Here is a 22,030-nt window from a genome sequence, read left to right as displayed (position 1 = left end):
AGCAACAGCGGTTTATTTTTATAGTTATATGTTGTCCACAATTATAAAAACGAGCCGCAAGATTATATAGTAATAATATTTAGCAAAATTATATATTAATAGTATTCAGCAAGATTATTTAGTAAGAATATTCAGCAACAGCGGTTTATTTTTATAGTTATATGTTGTCCACAATTATAAAAACGAGCCGCAAGATTATATAGTAATAATATTTAGCAAAATTATATATTAATAATATTCAGCAAGATTATTTAGTAAGAATATTCGACAACAGCGGTTTATTTTTATAGTTATATGTTGTCCACAATTATAAAAACGAGCCGCAAGATTATATAGTAGTAACATTTAGCAAAATTATATATTAATAATATTCAGCAAGATTATTTAGTAAGAATATTCGGCAACATCGGTTTATGTTTATAGTTATATATTGTCCACAATTATAAAAACGAACCGCAAGATTATATAGTAATAATATTTAGCAAAATTATATATTAATAATATTCAGCAAGATTATTTAGTAAGAATATTCGACAACAGCGGTTTATTTGTATAGTTATATGTTGTCCACAATTATAAAAACGAGCCGCAAGATTATATAGTAATAATATTTAGCAAAATTATATATTAATAATATTCAGCAAGATTATTTAGTAAGAATATTCGACAACAGCGGTTTATTTGTATAGTTATATGTTGTCCACAATTATAAAAACGAGCCGCAAGATTATATAGTAATAATATTTAGCAAAATTATATATTAATAATATTCAGCAAGATTATTTAGTAAGAATATTCGACAACAGCGGTTTATTTTTATAGTTATATGTTGTCCACAATTATAAAAACGAGCCGCAAGATTATATAGTAGTAACATTTAGCAAAATTATATATTAATAATATTCAGCAAGATTATTTAGTAAGAATATTCGGCAACATCGGTTTATGTTTATAGTTATATATTGTCCACAATTATAAAAACGAGCCGCAAGACTCGAATAATCGTATCTCCTCTTCTCAAATTGTCCATTTTTGTGTACAATTCGAGCGTCGATTAGGGAGACTTTACTGTATACCTGATTAATGTATATTATTTCGTAATAATGACAAGGTTCGATTTGTTTAAACTTCCCGCGATTTTTACTACAATATATGGTTGAACGAAGAGGTTCCTATAAAAGCTTCTGACATAAATATTTTTACAGTATCAGCGTTCGTAAAAGAGAAAAATCAGAAACCAGTCAATTTGACTGCAACCGATGCGGAACACTTTCATTCTAATTAAAAAGAATAACGTAGTCCAGTGTTATTAACGGTCGCATCTCTAATAAAAATTAAACCGTAAATCAAGTTTTAAACTGTAACAAATTTTCGATGCGCCGAAAAATTAAGCACACAATTCAACATTAAAGAACGCAGAAATTAACGATCCGACATCTGCCATTTTTACGACCATTTTTGCTTTCGTATAAAGAAGATAAATTGTTGGCTAAACATTTTAATTGTACGATACACGAAAATGTTCTAAACATTTTATATCGTTTAATGAACGTTCGTCGCACGTTTTTCCTGAAATATTTGCACGCGCCCAAAGTACGGGAGGAATCGTTTAAAAGCGGATTCGAAAGCGGTAAGAGAAAATACCGCTCCATAATGATTTTCTCTTGGTAAGTACGTTTTCACCAGTACATTATGTATTTGCTCTCTTTCCGTCTTACATTTCGAAATATTATCGAGCACTCGCACGCCGCTGAGTGTTACTAAAAGCACTCCGGTCCACGGAGTGGTATAACGCGGCTTTCTGCATTACTGACGTTATTGATGCAGTTTTTCCGCGTTCCGATGCACACCGGGGGCTCGGAGAGGGCTAAACCTCGAGTGTGTTCTCCGAGCGATTGCAACGCGGCCACCTAAAGGACCATTCGAAATCCGGGCGAGCGAACGCCGGCCAATTATGCTTGCCGGATAGAATATATATATAAAAAAAAAAGAAACATCTGATCGCGCGCGCGGCGCGCTCGGTTACGGGGTAATACGGTTTTCATCGGAACACCCGGCGCTATTCGAGTTTAATAATGAACGTGTTGCGGGTGTTTAAGGGCCGTTTAATCCATCGTTATCAGCAAGCTTAAACGTACGACGGGAACAGGCTTTGCAAAATCACCGATTTGCAGCGCGGCCGTACTTATTGCCGCCATTCGTTTACTATCGCGCGCGCGATTTCGATTCTTCCCGCGGCCCGCCCTGTATTATATTAGTATTGTATTTTATTGAACCCGACTTATCGAAGTTTTGTTCGACGATGGTGGAACGCGATCGCGAAAATTTGTAAATGAAACGATACTGCGTGTTCGTTAATTAGAGCGATTAGAGCGCCGGTGTTTTACGCGGCGAACAATTATCTCTGCGTTTGTCGCAAGACACGGGCGACAAGCTGCTGTTTATTTCTATCTTTATTACCTTCGCGGCCGACGGGATTGTTTTTGGTCAGATTTGAAAATTAGTTTTTGCAAAATTTTCATACGGTTAATAACTTGTCTTTTCGATTTCAATTCGATTAATAGGTTATCTTTTCGGTTTTAATTCGGTCACTTATCTTTTCAATCTCAATTTGATTCATAGCTTATCTTTTCAATTTTATCTTGATCAACATCTTATCTTTGCCGTATCGACTCGATTTATAAATTATCTTTCTAATTTTAACTCGATTAATGCTTTATCTTCTCGATTTCAATTCGATTAAATAAAATACTTTAAATTTACGAAATAAAATAAATTAACCAAAATTATACTTTTATATTAAATACTATTATAAATTTCGATCAAATTATAAAATTCTATAGATTCTTATCGTCCTCTAATTCTGTTTAAGTAATTTAACTTAAAATCTAATTTATTTTTTAAAAATATAAGACAGTTTATATTTCATAAACAACTTCACTCCAGTCTTCAATTATATATATATATATATATATATATATATATATATATATATATATATATATATATAATTCACCCTCAAAGTATTCAAAGTATTTACGAAATCTTTGAGCTTGTAGCGTGGCAGCCAAAGTGTCAATTCTCTTCAATCAATTCATTCAATTTCTTTCAATTTTTGTCTCAAAATAACTGAAGTTACAGAGACTCTTCCGTACAAAACGAAGAAAGAATCGACTTCTCGATCCGAACATACGCGACAATAAAAATGTCGAAAGATCTAAATAAATACAATCTTTTCGTCGTTATAAGGCAACACGCGTACACCTACTTTTAGAGCTCGCTGCGTTCAGTGCTTAATTTATTTATTCTGGCCACGGTGCTGCATCTCATCCGCTCATTCTCATCATAGACGCACGGATCGTACGGATCCGTGTTCGACATTTTACGATCGTTTCTTTTCATTGGGACTCTGTTTACATGTCGCAATTCGGAATAGTACAACCGGCTATCTAATAGATCTAGATCTAATAGATCCAACAGACAATAAAAAGTCTCCATGCGTGGTCGCGCAACGAAGTTTCGCCGTGTTCTTCACCGTAGTTTATTTTGTATCTTTATCGTCGCGCTATCGCGATTTCGCTATCGCGATTTCGCTATATCGCTCTCGCTATTTAGCGAGAACGAGTAATGAAAAACGTCGAAATTTACCGCGGCGCATTTTTGTGCGGAACGGTTACTATTCGAAGCACCCTACGCACAGCGTGAACAATTTACCAGTAATTTCAATATATAATAATATGACAGCGGAGAAATCGCGGGACGATGTAGTTATTCGCGAATGTAAATTGAATTTCAGTCGTGTTTCACGCATGAAATACACACCGGAGGAACGTGGAAAAAAAGCGCGATAATACTGTTAAAAGGGAAGATCGTGTAACAAGTAATCCGTTAATTCGATAGCACATTGTCGATTTCGTGAATGTTTACACAATGTGCGCCTGTGTGTGTGTGTGTGCATGTGCGCTGCGTAAACGCGTGTCCGAGTAAATATTGTTGGAAATTCGAGGTAGTTTTGCAAACGATGCATGATTTAAACGCGTGGACAAAACTGTATTTTAAATTGCTGAATTTTAGGTGATGCTAAAAATAAACAACTGTACAGAATGTCCCAAAAATCACTCGCAGAAAATCACTCGGGAAATGAGAGGTTCCTCAGGTTATTTGAAGCAACTTTTTCCTTTGCGAAAATGCGATCCGCGGCTTCGTTTACGAGTTATTAACGGAGAAACAGTGACCAATGAGAGGCGAGCTCGGCCGCCTCGCGTCAGCCGAGCTCGCCTCTCATTGGTCATTGGTTTTTCTTTAATAACTCGTAAACGAAGCCACGGATCGAATTTTCGCTGAGGGAAAAGTTGCTGTAAATGACCTCAGGAACCCTTCAGTTCCCAATTCCGCTTGATTATTGGGACACTCTGTAATTGTTGCTTCATCATTAACATTTTGTCTACCACGACACCCGTGTGCGAGTGCCGGAATTGTTTTCACAGATTCGAAGATTAATGTTCAGACCAATCTATAGATTGGTATATTGGATATATACCATAGGGTATATGGTATCCAATATATACCATATATATATGGCATATGGTATATGGTATCCAATATATACCATATTGGATATATATATATATTATAATATATGTATTGGATAATCTACAGACCATGAAACGTAATTAGTCTATAAATGAATTGCATTAATTTAATGAAATTCTTGAGGTCGTTGACGTGGCGACCGAAGCGTTAGTGAAGGTTGAAATGTTTACCTGCTGCGAGAGGAATTTTTCAGGTACGATTTTTTTACAGTACTCGGTTTCATTAACGTTCTTAAATCTGACGGAGTCCGGGTAAATTAGATTCATTCAGCGTCCCGCTATAGAGGTTTATTTTCGTCGTTGACTAATGTTGGCCTCACAATAGCGGCCATTCTGCCGGCTCGGGAACAGTAAGCAGCAAAGTACGCGGCACTAGAAAGGGAACACAAACACCGCTCGTAATGTGGAAATGATCGCTTTTGTTTAAACGACGGAACCAGCCAGGCGACGCGACGCGACGCGACGCTCTTACCGTTGGTAATTCCGCTTATTATAAGTTAGAGCTAATAATTAACATTTCAAACCGAACCGGAACTTCGGCGAGACCGCTCTGAAGAGGGTCAGAGAAATAGCAAGAAAAGTTTAGCATTAACCAAGTTTCCCTATCACGTGATATTACAAACTTTCCGCGAATATTCAAGAATTCCAGCAACAAACTATCGAACGTTCCACAGATCTCGCAACGTTACAAAATTCACTGTACCTTCCAATGTGATTACTCATTAATGTCACTCTATTTTTATCATTACACGTGTCTGATTAATCGAATTGACAAATGTCTTCACTCGGCATCGATTCGTATATTTCACATATTTAATAAATAAGCGAAGAGATCGACGTTTATAAACGCGACTAATGTTTATTGTTTTATAACGACGACAAGAACGGGTTCGTTTAATCTTCGTACGACTATTATTATAACCCTTTGCTCTCGACGGAACCAGCCAGGCGACCCTGAGGCTCCGCTGAAAATTGCTATACCATTAGTCCAAGTAATTTTTACACGATTAAATTGCTTTATGTTTAAAGAATTGTTACAAATGAAAAAGTATGCACCAGCAAATAATTCAGTCAGCCAATTTTATATCCATGCGATACAAAGCTAATTAAAAAATCGAAGTACCATAGGTTGGAGGAAACATCATAGTTTTCAAGTTAAAACAGCTTTGGGTGCAAAGGGATAACATATGCTTGAATAAAACAATTTTATCTTTCGTCTGACGAACATTTTGAAAATCAGAAATCACATTGTGTGTGTCAAATAATAACAGAGAAATAAAATGACGACAATTCTTGAAATTACAAAGCGGATGATTAATTCGAAGAATAAAAGAGCCTGCCTCCTGTCGCAAAAACGCAAGAGAAAATTGCATAAAATTGCACAAGAAAAATAAGTGCGGAACAATCGCGTGCCGCATAAAGTTCGACAACTTAACTATTGCAACGAACCCTCCATAAATATCAAGATTCTGTTAAATCGACTTTGCACTGCAAAGTTGAGACGTCAATCGTTTCTGCGATCAATCGCCCTTCGCGGATTCGAGCGAAAAAGGCGCGGTGGCCTAAGATCGCGCGAGATGAAACGACGATCAGCCTCGAGATCGCAAATCGGACGATTGCTTCGGGAAAATCGGCGAGCGGACCGGTGAGAGCGGGGAGAAAATTCGGTAAAACTGTGGTACAGATTTCCGGGCACTTGTTAAAAACCGGGACCGGGGCGGAGGCAAATATAAAGGAATTTGTCTTCGGATACTTTTTCCCCGAGGAAATTTCGTTTGTTGAGGCACGGCAACTATTGTGTCAGGGGTCTTGAGGCGCTCGTGTACTATTAATGCTTTCCTCTTTATACTTCTCTTAGTCCCGCTGTCGACAAGAATCGTTCGAACTGCGGCGGCCGAACTGCCGGCGCATGTGTGCGAGAGAGTTGCCTGGGAATTCGGAACAGTTTCTCGAAAGTTTTCGAACAAGAAGACCGGGCAAGTTGGCCGACGGATGCCACGGAGGGGTAAATGGCCGGGGTCAATGAATAAATATTAGAGCCGGTCGAAAGTTGACACAAGGAAATACTCTTTCGCGTGCGCTGCGCGTCATGTTGGAAATTGCGGCCCGAGATTGGATACGAGATTGAATATAATTCTGTAACGATGTGCAGAGATCGTTTCGAAAGTTTTAGGCGCGCGCGCGCACGATCGGCCAAGAAAATTGTGGTGGTAGAGGGGGAGAAAAAAAAGGAAATAAAACACGGAGGGGACACGGAAAAGTTAGGGAGTCTGTTTGCCGAACCTAAACCCATTTTTCAACTTAAACGCTTGTACACGCTCGGCTCTGTTTGCGCTTCCCGAGCATTAAATATTCGATCGACGGCTGGATTGAATTCTGAATAACGTATGCGATTAATTGGTTCTCAATATTGCAAACGTAATCAATCGTCCTAGTCTCCTCGCGATGTATCTATAATGGACATGATCGTCGAATGTAAAGATAGCTTTATGTCTCGTTGGAATTCATGGTCGCGGAGATTTCGGCGTTTTCGTTTTAGCTGGAGAATATTGTCTTGCTGTTCGATTTATGACCGACCGCTTCCATTTGTCGCGAATCTTGCCTTTCTCGATCGTTAAAATAATTTAGGGCTGCTTTGAAAGAACTACGAATGTAAAAGATTTCAAGAAAATCGTCTAAATTTATTAAAATAGTTATAAAAGAACGATGAAACTGAAACAATATGTGTTTATTAATATTATTATTATTATATTGTTCTCAATTTTGTTTATTAATTTTCATCGACGAGCAGTTCGCACTCTTCCAGAATTAATTTAATATTATCAGGAATCACGAGAAGGTAAAAAGTTCTACGGAAATAACATTTAATAATCTCGAATTAATTTCTATCGTAATCAGCGAGCACAGTAAAGTCTCCCTAATCGACGCTCCGTGATTGTACACAAAAATGGACAATTTGGGAGGATGAGACATGATTATTCGAGCATCGCGAGCCTTCGTTTTTATAGTTACCGATTGCCAACAATGATAAAAACAAGCGGCGAGGCTTTATTAGATTAGAGAGACATTATTGTACAGTAATTTCTCCCTAACTGACGCTCAGATCGTCCACGAAAATGGGCAATTTAGGAGAAGGAGATGCGGTTATTCGATCCTTGCGGTTCATTTTTATGGTCACAAATTGTCAACAACTATTAAAACGAGCTGCAAGGCTCGAACAATCGTATCTCCTCTTCCGAAATTGTTCATCGTTGTGCGCAACCCGAGTGTCAATTAGGGTGTCTTCGCTTCGTACTATTTACAATGACGGGCGGAATAAGGACGTAAGTATTGCACAGTATTGATCGCACGGTGTGTCGTAACATAAATATCCAGATAATACTTCAGAAATCTATTTCGGGAGAAGGTTGCAAACTTTACGAGCTTACACCTTGCATGTCTTTTGTTAGAGCTCGTGGCAGAAAGAAATTCGCGGATAGTAGCATACTCACGCAATACTTAGGATGTCCCAAATTCATGTCGCAGGACGAAACATGCGAATTTCTCGTTCTAAAAGAAATCCTACCGGCGGCGAATGTCGCTGGCTGGCGTAATACCGCGGATTCGTGGGCCGCAAGAATATGAAACACACGGCTTCGCGATGATATTCGGAGCATGTTTGGCTACCGGTCTCAAATGAAATAATCACGAATCCATGTTAACCGTACCCTCGATCTTCGTTTCTCACGTGATACAGGATCATCCGCGTGTTAAATGTTATTTCTGCGCGATCCGAATTCTCAGAGACACGGATATAGTTTCAGCGACTCCGGTTCTATCGTACATTTCGTATTACAAAATTATAGCGATCTGAAATCATGTTCGCTATAGATTATGGACAGTGTTGTACGATTGTTTGCGATAGAAATGTTACTGGAAAGTTGTACAGAATATGTCGACAATGCGGTGTAATTACGGTTATGTCTACAGAGAGAATTATTAGAGAATTATATAATTATATAATTAGAGAATAATATAATAATAATAATAGTATAATAGAATATAATATAATAATATAATAATATATAATAGAATATAATAATAGAATATAATAATATAATATAATAATAATAATATAATAATAATTATTATATAATTAGAGAATTGACGCCCAGATTGCGCACAGAAATGGACAATTTGGGAAGAGGAAATACGATTATTCGAGCCTTGCGGTTTATTTTTATAGTTATAAATTGTCCACAATTATAAAATCTCGTCTTCCCAAATTATCCAATTTAGTGGACAATCTGAGCGTCAGTAAGGGAGACATTACTGTATCACGAAACAGAATATCGTATTTCTTCGGTTCATAAAAATTTGTCTTTGTAATTCAACTTTTCGAAGAACGATCATACCAATGATACAGAAATTTGTCCATAATTAATTGTTTGGGAAATAGAAATAAATTCGTGGAATAAAATTACGTTCCAGTGTTAAAAACATCGCGCGAAAATGAATCAGAATGATCGATGTACAGCGAATTCTTCCTAACTCATCTTCAGCTTATAAACGAAAATTAAAAAATAATCTCCTCTTCCCAAATTGTCCATTTTTGTTTAGAAGCTGAAGAAAAATCAGGGTGAATTCACCGTATACAATCTAGACCAGTCGACGACAGAAAGTACGATTCCACGTCTTGTTTATTATTCGACTGAAAGATCAAAGTAGAGAAAATTTCTTCCTTGCAATGTTCGAACAGCGAAAGCCTGTTTGAACAAAAACAAATTACTATCTTCTTGAAATAAAAACCACGAGTATGAAAATAATCTGCCAAGTTTTTCGAAGAAGTCTATCGCGGGACTAATCGCTGAAGAATTATCGTTACGAGAGCCGCGTTGAAATTTTGCTTGCGCAGAGCGAGAGAGAGAGAGAGAGAGAGAGAGCGAGAGGAAGTAAGAGAGAGAGAGTTAGAAAAAAAAGAGAAAGATTGAGAGAGCGTGAGAGAGAGTGAGAGAGAGAGCTGGTCGAGAGAGAGAGTAAGAGAGAGAGGGAGAACTGATCGAGAGAGAGGAAGAGAGTGAGAGATAGTGAGAGAGAGCTGGTCGAGAGAGAAAGGAAGAATAAGAGAGAGAGAGAGAGAGAGAAAGAGGGAAAGATTGAGAGAGCGTGAGAGAGAGTGAGAGAGCTGGTCGAGAGAGAGAGAGAGAGAGAGAGAGAGGAAGAATGAGAGAGAGAGAGAGAGAGAGAGAGAGAGTGCACCGAGGGGAAAAGATTTACGCTATAACCGTAGGATCGTCACAGGGTCCGCCGAGGAGCCAAGAGCTAAATCGTCGAATGCCAGCCGGCGGGAAGTAGCTGTGTTTCGCGTAAATTCGTTGCGATAGAATTTCCGTGACTTATGGCCGTAGCAGGCGAGAAACGTCGGTAGTGCCGCCGCGACTAATGGCGCCATGTGGTTCGAAAATAAGAAGATAGAAATAAGAAACCGTAGAGACAACCCTAGGACAGAGTCGGCTGCAGTTGGCCGTAATGGCGAGCGACAACGGAAGTAGCCGGCCGCCCTTCGTCATGCGAAAGTCCGAAAGGATCTTACCATTAAACGTACTTATATACCATATACTATATAAGACAGCGCGGCCGGTGGCCGGTCGAGCCAGCATCAATCACGATAATAGGACAATAAATATCTGACCGACAGCCGACCGGCCAGTTAAGGTCAAAAGTGCAGCAGCTTGCAATTTCTGCCTGACTCGCCGATGCCTCTGCTCGGTAACTCAACCCTCGCATCTGCAATATGTAATTGGTTCCCTGCCGACCCTAAAGCTTCGCATTATGGCGCCCAGTGTTTCGGCAATCGACCACGCTAATTCCCGTTCGACGTTCCGACGTTCCGATACCCTTTCGGGAAGGATAACTTCTTTGTAAATCGACGCGCCGGAAAATCAATGTTTCGTGAAAGAATGATCTTTTTTTCTTTTTGTTTTATATCGAAAAAATGGTACGATGATCAATGGAAGTCACCGTGCGCCGCACTTCGTAGTGTTCGGATAGTCGGTCGACCGGTATTGTGCTTGCTTTTTGTTCGAAATTTAGGCGCGATGGAATCGCGGATCGACAATGCCCGCGAATAAAAATCCCTCGCTATTGTTCGGTGACACGGGAATCCAAGAATCATCACAGTGATTATTACCGGAGATTACGTTATAGAAGATTTTTTGCTTCGCCATTTTATCGGCTCGAAAGTCAGCGCTTTCGGCATACATGAAAAATAACTGGAATCTTGTACATTGTAATGAAATTTTGTTCGAATTAAATTTTATTCGAGTAATATGTCGAGTAACTTCTTGGAGTACAATTTTATTTGGATAATATATTGAATCAATTTTCTAAATAAAATTTGATTCTTCCAAAAATATTTTATTCGAATAATATATCGAGTAAATTCTTCGAACACAGTTTTATTCGCATAATATATCGAATATAAATTCTTAGAATAAAATATTATTCGGATAATATATCGAATCAATTCTCCGAATAAAATTTGATTCTTCTAATAACGTTTTATTCGAATAATATAAAGAGTAAATTTTTCGAATACTATTTTATTCGGATAATACACCGAATAAATTCATGGAATATAATTTTGTTTGGATAATATATCGAATCAATTCTCTGAATAAAATTTGATTCTTCCAATAACATTTTATTCAAATAATCAACCGAGTAAATTCTTCAGATAAAATTTCATTCGCATGCCACATCGAATAAATTCCACGAACAACATTTCGAATAGATTCTTCGAATAAAATTGTATTCGTTGTTCGCTGTTCGATTAAAACATGCCCAACTCTGATTAGCATTACATCGACGAATATTACAAATTCATCGACACAAAAGTTAAATTATCAAATTAAAAAGTCAATTGTTAAAGTTAAACATAATTGAAGTTAATAGTCAACCCGGACATTTCAAATCGAACGAACCAAAGTCCACAGCTAAAAAGTACGATTCACTTCTAATTATCCTATAATAATTATTATTCTAATTAAAAATATTATTCTTATTAAATATAATAATTATTATTCTATCAGCGCATATTAAAAAAATGAAACTATTAAACGCGTAACACAAGTCACGCGCATCAATTTCACGCGCACAAAATACGCCAAGTCGGAGAAGCCGCTTTGTACTTGAACGTTGAAGCAGCTTCGGTTGCAAAGGGTTAAAATTCCAGTTAATAATTGCTCGCAGGGGGTCTACGTAGCCGAGCTGTTCAGGAGCCGCTGAAGGATCGCAGGACCGAGTGGATATCGCAGTTGCCGCGAAAATCTGCCGTTCATCGAAAACGTTAGATCCGCCGGGACACTTGGCATAAATATGATATAGGGGCGCGGCGGGCATAAACCGCGTGCGCATTAACTGTTCAAAACTACTACATATAAACTTCCTTTTCCGCCGGTATAAACTATAAAAGAACGGGCTGTGGGCCGACAGTCGACTTCGCAACCCGAACTAACTATTAAAAGTTGCAAATTGCTGCAGACACACTGCGGGCCCGACGTTAGCGTACCGACCGTCTTGGGCACTCCTCCATCCCTGTCCTAACTTACTTACTTACCAGACTTACTTTCTTACTTACATAGTCACTCGCTTACTTACTTATTCCTGGCCCCCCACTCTCCCCCCTCCCCCGCCTCGCTGTATTCTTTAGCCTCGCCTCCTTTCTACGCCACAGTTTCTCCCCTTGGTTAACGTTACTTGTTCCATGTTCTCAGCTCTCGCAGAGCTAGTCAGCCGGAACTATGCGAAATGTGCCCGGCCAGATACACCGCGGCGTTAGAAGAGAACCCGCGAACAAGCTCGTCCGTGCGAACGCGCAACAGCCCGGCCGATTTTTCCGGTTTATTAGGGCCCAACTTTCGTGCAGAACCCACGGCGGCGAACACCACGGTGTGCCTCGAGCGACCCGCGCGCGGAGAGAGAGCGGCGGCGCCGCCGCGTCGGGTGCCCGCGACCATAAGCCGGCGTTAGTTGATGTGTCCTGATCCGATTATCGACTTATGATTTTCGGCGGAGCCGAAAATGAAATATTCAATCGGCGATATCAACGAAAACCGATATAAATATTATATCGTTGTTCCACCGTATTAATCTTTCACGTAATAATATTTATGGTACCGCGGGAACTGCACGGTACACGCTCGATGTTTATGCGACCACCGCATGTCCCCTTTTCACCCTCCCTCTCTCCCTCGCCGCCCTCTTTCTCGCCACTTCGAACTTTTCGGCTTTAATGGGCTTTTCTATGGTTTCGTAGAATTCGGTGCGCGACTCTCTCTCTCTCTCTCTCTCTCTCTCTCTCTCTCTCTCTCTCTCTTCTCGACCACGTAATCTACAATTCGACGATTTTCCACGACAGGTGGACAATATGGAACGGCGAGAATTAACGTTGCACGGGCGAAATTGTTTCTATTGTTTCGCCGGGGTGGTCTGATCGGGCTTTATTTTTGCGGTGTAAGATCGAGTTTGTATTTATTATTTTATTTATTATTATGACTGACAAATTGCGGTATCTCGTTTATAGAATCGCACGATTGTTTAACCCTTTTCACTCGAAGCCGTTCTAACTGTAAATCTGAAATGATTTTTCTGACTTGTAGTATTGTTTCCATTTTATATGACAAAGTGCATTTTATGAATATGGAATTGCTATTAAATTAAAAAAAAATATTTTTAGTTGATATTAAATTTTAAAAATTTAATGATTTTTTAAATCTAAACTTTGATAATATAAAAATTATCTTGGAACGTGGTATAACAATATCAGTGGTGCCTCAGAGTAACCACTCGAGTGCAAAGGGTTAATATTTCGTTAGGGTGGTCAAATTTTTATTTGCGATGTAAGATCGAGTTTATATTTATTATTATATTTATTATTATTTACCTTATATTTATTATTTTATTTATTATTATGACAGACAATTTGCTATATCTCGTTTATAGTACACCACGATTGTTTAATATCTCGCCAGGGTGGTCAGATCGGGTTTTATTTGCGATGTAAGATCGAGTTGATATTTATTATTATGACAAACAAATTGCGGTATCTCGCTTGTAAAATTCCACGATTGTTTAATATTTCGCCAGGGTGGTCAGATCAGGTTTTATTTGCGATGTAAGATCAAGTTTATATTTATTATTATATTTATTATTATCTACCTTATATTTATTATTATATTTATTATTATCTACCTTATATTTATTATTTTATTTATTATTATGACACAATTTGCTACATCTCGTTTATAGAATTCCACGATTGTTTAATATTTCGCCAGGGTGGTCAGATTGGGTTATATTTGCGATGTAAAATCGAGTTTATATTTATTATCATGACAAACAAATTGCGGTATCTCGTTCACAGAATTCCACGATTGTTTAACCAGATTGTTGACTGGCATCGCTACCACCTTTATTATCTAATTCTCGTATTAGTAGCGATTGCTTCATTTCGTCTCCGGTCGTTTCTATATCTCGTTATTATTAATTTTCCGTCCTTCTATCCTTGTCCCGTGTGCTCGCTATTGTAACATGCTCTGCGACAAAGGGTCCGCCACGTTCACGTAATAAACGTTGTTATTATTTCCCCTCGAAGATAAATGACGCGGTGCAATAATAGTTTAACAACGTTTCGTGCACAGACTGTGTAATAATTGTTTCTTTTGGAGGCTGAAGATACACGCCTTTCATGTCCAACTGTTCAAAAATCAGTCTTCGCGTACACCAATTCACCTTGCAACAATTTATTTATATCGAATACTTATCGAGAAGAATATTATTATTAAGAAAATTAGAATTAAAAAAATTAAAAAATTAGAATTAGAAAATTAAAATTAGAATTATTATATTGACTTAACTTAGCGTATTATTGCATTGAAATTTAACTAAATTTCTTCAAAAAGTAAAACTTCATAGCATAATGTAACTAATTGTAACACGGTCCATCCGAATCTATTATGTTTACAATAAATATATTAAATCACATTAAATCGAATTAAATCAAATCGAATTAAATCAAATCGAATTAAATTATATCAAATGAAATCAAATCCTATTAAATAACTGGAACGTGGATCAGATCCGACGCGTGTGCAGATTTGCGATAAATCCAGTCGAAAACTGACATATAGTTACACCGTTCTCATAAACCTATCGGTATAGTAATTCAACGACGAAAAATCTGTCCGCGAAATGAGTCGAATTGCCCGCTAAATTCCGATCGTTGCGAACGAACTTACGGAAATGTGTATTCGCGTAAAGATCCGCAAACGAAGAAGTACGTTGCCGATGATATTTCCCATCAGCGTTTCGCGCACGACAGCGCGCGCGTTGTCGTTATCGAACGTCAGTAATCCGGCGGGTTAATTGATTTAACAATCGGCCGGTTTCTCGCAAACGAACAATCACGTCATATTGTAATGACTAATAGGACCGCCGGCAAAGTGCATCGTTCCGCGCTGCAGAGACCCGGCCCGACCCGCTGATGTAATATTAACGAGTATTAACGACGGATATTTCAGCAGCTGGTTATGGCTTTCCATTTATACTTCTAAATATATCCTGTAAAGTATTTCACGACCTGCGGCGCGCCCGTAATCGAACAAAGCGCGCCCCGGAACCGGCGAAAACGTTTTATCGAACGCCGCGCCGGCGACCGTTTTGCATCCCTTTGGACGCGTTTCATTGTAATTCGGTTCAATTATCGTTTGATTATATTGGACACGCGGCCGCGTAATTAGCTTTGTCGCGCGAGATGACCGCTCGCGCAAATGATCCCGGTGCTGCTCGGCGTCGCGCGCGGATCCGTTTTTTAATTGATACCTCAGACAATCGCCGCGCGTTAATCGCCGTCGCGCGCGGAGCCACCGAGATCCGATTTGATCGCGCGTGAAACCTGTCAACGATCCTTCGACCGTCCATTCCTCGTTATCGTTCGGCGGACGGGGGATTCCACGGAAGATGGGGAATTTCATAGGGCGCGTATTTCATAATAGAAAGCTAATTTAAGCTTATTAATGTTGTAAATCAGAGTGATGCATACTCCTATTGGTAGCATTCCGCGTTACTCGTAAATTTGCCGGATACGTTCGCGAAATAATTTCGGCTCGCGACCGTGCGAAATAACGGTGTTGCGAGGCTTTAGACATCGGCAATTGCTTAAAATCGTCGACGTTTTAACGTGCGACTGTACCGCGGTCGGTTCAACAGATTTGATTCTACGAGTATTGTTGTAACAGTTCTGTCCGTTTTTGAATTGAAATATAACACAATTTTCATGTATTTAATAATATTTATTGTAGAATATACTTTCCATCGTTACTTATGACTTCTTGCCAGCGCGATGGCAACTTGTAAATGCCATTTTTGAAAAATGATTTATTTTTAGAGGCGAAGAACTCGACTAGTGCTTGGTTGACGTCAGCTTCAGTTTTGAATTTTTTTTCCTGTAAAAAGTTTTGCAAAGAGAGAAACAAGTGATGATCGGAGGGTGCTAGGTCTGGGGAGTATGGCGGATGCGACAGAATTTCCCAGCCTAGCTCTGCGATTTTCCGACGAGTCGCCGAAGCAGCATGTGGTCTGGCATTATCATCGGTAGCCATGTTGTCACGATCGCGTCTCGCTTAATAATGACATGAGACATCTTTGTTTCAGTTTATTTAGGAGAGTACATGCGTGTAAATGCAATGATAAAGAGAGATAGTCATATATGTCTCAAATCAACATGTGCATATGGATTGAAACTTGAAGTGACGCCGTCGGACAGAACTTTCCGATAGACATAATAGAATGACGCTTCTACCAGAAACCGTCAGATAAATTTATGCGGCCGAAGATATGTTGATACAAAAGTTGCAAAAATTTAAGTGGATTCAATCTCGCAATTTTTATAAGGCAGCGCGTACTATACTATTATTATACTATTATTATTATATTATTATTATTATTATTATTATTAATATTATTATTATTATTTTCAGCGTTCGGTGAAAGCGAAAAGTGAAAGGGAAAAATATGAATTTACAGAAATAGGGATCCGAAGATGTCGAGAACTGATATTACTGCGCGCGAGATAACGCTGCTACCATAATTAACCACTGCGGTTGCCGAGTCATTTCGACCCGGAGCATTCAAATCGTTCGCCTAATTGCTCAATGTTCGATAATTAAATAAAATAAACTGCCGTCGCGCTAGGAACGATAGAAACGCTAAAAAGTCTGCAAGAAGTACCGTCGAAAACATGTTCTGAAAAATTGCCGTAAAAAGGCCCCGAATTGCTGCAAGCATCCTCAGTAGTATAGTTGCGAAAATAGTCCGCCGTTCGAGGATTAAAAAGAACCTCGAGTTCAAATATTTCCGCGAGCATCGTCTATCTATCGTCGCAACAAGCACTTCGCCGGCCAACTCGAAACTGGAGAATTTCAAAAAACACTTGATAAAGTGTTCACGAGATATTTGCGAAAGCAAAGTGAAATGTAATCTAAAAGAATTTGTTTCCTGCTGGAAAAATGCAACGAGACACAAGTGCGCGAGGAAATGCAAATTCAGAAGATTCGTGAGCCGCATAAAAATCCGCGCAGCCTGACTGCTGCGAGTATAAAAAGATCCGGTTCCCGGTTCCGGGTCAGCCTCCGACTGTTCAAGAACTTGTTAACACGTTGAATGCCACGGGGGTCACCGGTGACCGGCACTTAACTTGGCGGTGACGCCATGGGGGCCACCGATGACCGGCGCGTCCAAATTGATAGAAATATATATATAGAGTGTCCCAAAAATGTCTCGCAATCCGAAAGTGGTGGGTTCCTCGGGTCATTTGAAGCAACTTTTTCCTTTGCAAACATTTTCTCCGAGGCGTCGTTAACGAGTTATTAACGAAAAACAGTGACCAATGAGAGGCGAGCTCGGCTGGCGCGAGGCGACCGAGCCAATGAGCGGAACTGGGCTTCGCGCGCTGGTTGACTGGGGCGCCTCGCGTCAGCCGTACTCGATCCTTATTGGTCACTGTTTTTCGTTAATAACTCGTTAACGGTGCCTCGGAGAAAATTTTGGTAAAGGAAGAAGTTGCTTCAAATGATTCGAGGAACCCGCCATTTCCGGATTGCGAGACATTTTTGGGACACCCTGTATATAATTTAAAACAAATGTCAATATCTAAAATTTTGTATTATTGCCATCGTCAATTCAAACAGCGATCCCTGTCGCAATTAACGTGTCAATCATGGTTATACACTGTAACTGATCTATTGCAGATAACATTTCAACATTATATGTATCACGTAATAGAAAATTCATCGTGGCGCCACGGACAATTTCTGTAAAACCGGCGTGTTAAAGGAGCTGCTCGAGTAAATGATCAACGTTTAATCGATTGTACCTGTAACGCCGGGGACAGCTAAGAAAATGAGAAGTAATGATTCAATATCGCAGGCAGACCGGTCGCGTGTACTGTATTAACGGCACTGATACGGTCGGCGACGTATCACCCACTCGGCTGACACCATTTTTCCATTAAGTCTGCCTACACTTCGTATCGTGTAATAAGCTTTTACGATTTCCCTGCTTCGACTGTTATTACCCTCCTCCCCTGCACGGCCCCCATATCTCGCCGGGTTAATTACCGAAAATGCAAGCAGCCGCGAGACGTTGACGGAAACATTTATTCGGGCGTTCTTAACATTCGTTCCGTATTTTGGAATTGTCTTTCAGAGAAGCCAAATTGCACGGGAAATAGTGTTGTAATAGTGTTTTAGTTTGAAAGCGACGCAATATTTTCACTTGCACTGTACGGAATAATCAGCGATATTTAATCCATGAATGTTTGACGTCTCCGACTGTAATTTATTTATTTATTTGCGAAAATTCTACCTCGAAAACGGGGACCGCCATTTATCGCGATGATTTTCATTTTTAATGTAATTTCAATCGCACTCTTTTCCGCAACCGATTCCATTAAATTCGCATTAAATTAAATTCGTATCAAATGAAACCTGTGTGAAATCAAATTTGTCTTAAATCGAATTTATATTAAAATGAATTTATTTATAATCGAATTTATTTATAATATCGAATTTATTTAAAATCAAATTTATATAAAATCAAATTTATGTGAAACCTAATTTATGCGAAACCTAATTTATATTTAAAGGACACACCGGACACTTCGTAAACTGCAAATTTTTAATCGGAGGACAACAATTTCAAACTTTGATCACTTTCGTATTCGATAGTTCTGTCCGTCAGCGAGATTTATATTTTGATTCGATAACTACGATTTTCATCGTGTAATTCTTACGCACGCGTGCAATCTTATTTCCGGAGAAATTAGTAGAGGCGCTTGTAACGGAGACTCTCAAATATCTCTTAAACATCGGTAGTTCCGTGAAACGCGCGACCTCCGCGTGGTAAAAAATTGAAATATGAATGATACAGCGGATGTAGCACGTAAATGGGAACATCTTGGCTGTTTATGGATGTATAAAAAAGCTGTTCAAAGCGATAGTAAATTGTTCGAAGGAGGGAATAAAACGGCAACAAAAAAGAATCTCCCTGAGCCGCCGCTGTACAATATTCTTTCATTTGGTTCCGCGGCAAAAAAAAATAAGGAAGAAAAAGAAAAAGAAAAAGGAAAAGAAGGAGAAAAATAAAATACGTTCGCCAAATTTTTAAAACGCCGGCCGCCGTAAATCTCAATTACTTTGCAGACACAGCGCACTTTAGAAATAATGCAGCTTGTTCGGGGAATAAGTTATTGCTCATCCTTTAAGTGCTATAGACCTGATTATACGTCCGGATCGTGATAAACTGCGAGCGGAAAGGACGTGTACACATGGTTGCCGGATTGAGTCCTGAACGTTATTTTATAAAGCTCCGCTACCTGGTGGAGCGCAACGACGGTAACACATGTCCCTCGCAGGTTTCGCTCATTCGAAAGCCATTAAAAAAATGCTCCGAGGAGAAGCCCGTAAGAATATTGCTATCGAAATCGAATTGACGGGAGCGTGAAAATAGAGGAACGGAATATCATTTATTTTGCTTCGAATTTGTCTTATTGAGATAATGCGAGAAGCAACGTTGAATGTAATTCGATGGGGGAATATTAAATGTTTAAATTGATGGTATGTTATATATATTTCGCCGAATAAAAATTCCCATCTCTCTCTCTCTCTCTCTCTCTATATATATATATATATATATATATATATATATATATATATATATATATATATATATATGTAATTTTCCCGTTATTATTATATAATATTCCCATCTATATATATATATATATATATAGAGAGAGAGAGAGAGAGATGGGAATTTTTATTCGGCGAAATATATATAATATCCCATGAATTTATATATATAAATTTATAAATATATCAATTCATATATATATATTATATCTATAATAATATATCTTTAATATATCTATAATATATCTATAATAATATATCTATAATAATATATCTATAATAATATATCTATAATATATCTATAATATATCTATATAATATTTTTATTAGGCGAAATTCTGCGACGAACGAATTGAATGGCACATAAACGATTTGGTCTGAAGTTATTCGAATCGGTAAAAACGTAATCTAACAATCTGACTAACTGTTCTATTATCACGCCTATGTCTCCTAATTGGTTCGATTAATCGTGGTTTCATCGCATTCATTTGTACTAAAATTAAGAATTAAAATTAAGAATTAAATTCGATAATGCCTTGAAACGAGTACTATCGAAGGAGACGGAATTTCAAAGTGGTTATTTCGATCAATTAAGAAGGGAAGCTTGCCATGATGGTGTAAAAACGTGACTCGTAACCAGTCTGAATTAACCCGCTTCAAAACAAAGTGTCTCAAAATTATTGCACGAGCGAGAAATGAGAGGTTCCTGGGATCATTTGAAGCAACTTTCTCCTTAGCGAAAATGCAATCCGAGGCTACGTTTGCGAGTTATTAACGAAAAACAGCGACCAATGAGTGGCGAGATTAACTAGCGCGAAGCAGCCGAGCCAATCAGCGTAACTGGGCTCCGTCCGCTCATTGGCTCGGCCGCCTCGAGTCAGCTAATCTCGTCTCTCATTGGTCATCGTTCTTCTTTAATAGCTCTTAAACGGAGCCTCGGATTGCAATCTCGCTAAGGAAAAAGTTCCTCCAAATAAGCTCAGGAACCCCCCATTTCCCGCTAGTAAAATAATTTCGGGACACCCTGTATATCCGTCCATCCTCGCCTAGCAACCGGTTCCACCGAAATGACTTTTACTATCTATCGAATATCAGGAAAACGGCGGCGGGGGCGGGGGGGCATACGGCGATGCATAAAAAATCCAGTTTATGGCGTCTGTTAGGACCCTACGATATCCTGCACGTCCTATTCCCGCCTGGCGACGTCTTTTTGACGGCGATACCGCTTCCTGTCGCTGCGGACTACCAACCGTATTCAAGAGTAAAGACTCGCTCCCGACCCTAAATAAACCGAATAGCGCGTCGCTAAAAAATTTAGTTGTCTAGGAAGCATAAACAGCGGCGTATAACCGTTTCAAAACGGCTGGCATAACTAGAACGATTACCTGTGTGTGCTTGCTAAGTGAGGGGAGGGGGGCAAATTGAAATTTTTCTTCGCGAAACTTCAAGCATCTGAGATTAAACGCGTTCGCTCTTTCCTTATTGGCCTATTTGCAGTAAATTCGCTCTAATTGACGCTCAGATTGTCCACAAAAATGGACAATTTGGGAAGAGAATCGTTGCGCGAAATAGAAGTTTTCTTCTATCGAGCGCTTTAAAATAAAACTGGACCGGACGAGTAGTTCAGAGCAAACGTGGTTGCGAGTCAATTTTTGGCTGGGACGATTTAATAGCGCCGTTTGCAAGCTGTACCTTCGTTTTATTTTCTGTAGAAGTTGGACAGGTACATGTGTCTCCGTTCGTTTCTCTCTGAATAGCGGAACGAATAAGAACTGTTTACAATAATGTCTACCTAATTGACGCTCAGATTGTCCACAAAAATGGACAATTTGGGAAGAGAACCGTTGCGCGCGCGCGCGCGCTCTCGCAACGGCGAGGACCAGGAGGACTACACTCCGCGACAAAAAGATAACAGAGTATAGCACGGTTTATAGTTAACGCGACTGTCGTTTATTTAACGTTGCGACCGAGCGTCCGTTTTTTATACAGACTTGCCGAATACAAGTAAATTCTCCCTAATTGACCCTCAGCTCGGAAACGAAAATGGACAGAGAACAATGGAAAGAGGAGATACGATTATTCGATAGCCTCGCGGCTCGTTCTCGTAGTTGTTGACGATCGGTAACTGTAAAAACGAGCTCGAATAATCGTATCTTCTCCTCCGAAATTGTCCATTTTTTTTCGTGGACAATCCGAGATCTCAATTAGGGA

The 22,030-nt window shown here is 39.1% G+C and overlaps 1 protein-coding gene across 4 annotated transcripts in view; it reads left to right on the top strand.

The window, feature by feature from the left end:
• Positions 1-22,030, top strand: part of LOC117229142 (nucleolysin TIAR) — a 1,163,347-nt gene that overhangs the window by 465,085 nt on the left and 676,232 nt on the right. The gene's annotated exons all lie outside the window — the stretch shown is intronic.

Source organism: Megalopta genalis, chromosome 7, assembly GCF_051020955.1.
Source record: "Megalopta genalis isolate 19385.01 chromosome 7, iyMegGena1_principal, whole genome shotgun sequence".
Lineage (NCBI taxonomy): Eukaryota > Metazoa > Arthropoda > Insecta > Hymenoptera > Halictidae > Megalopta > Megalopta genalis.
Note: the sequence above shows the minus strand (reverse complement) of the source record. Positions and strands in the feature narration are given on the sequence as shown.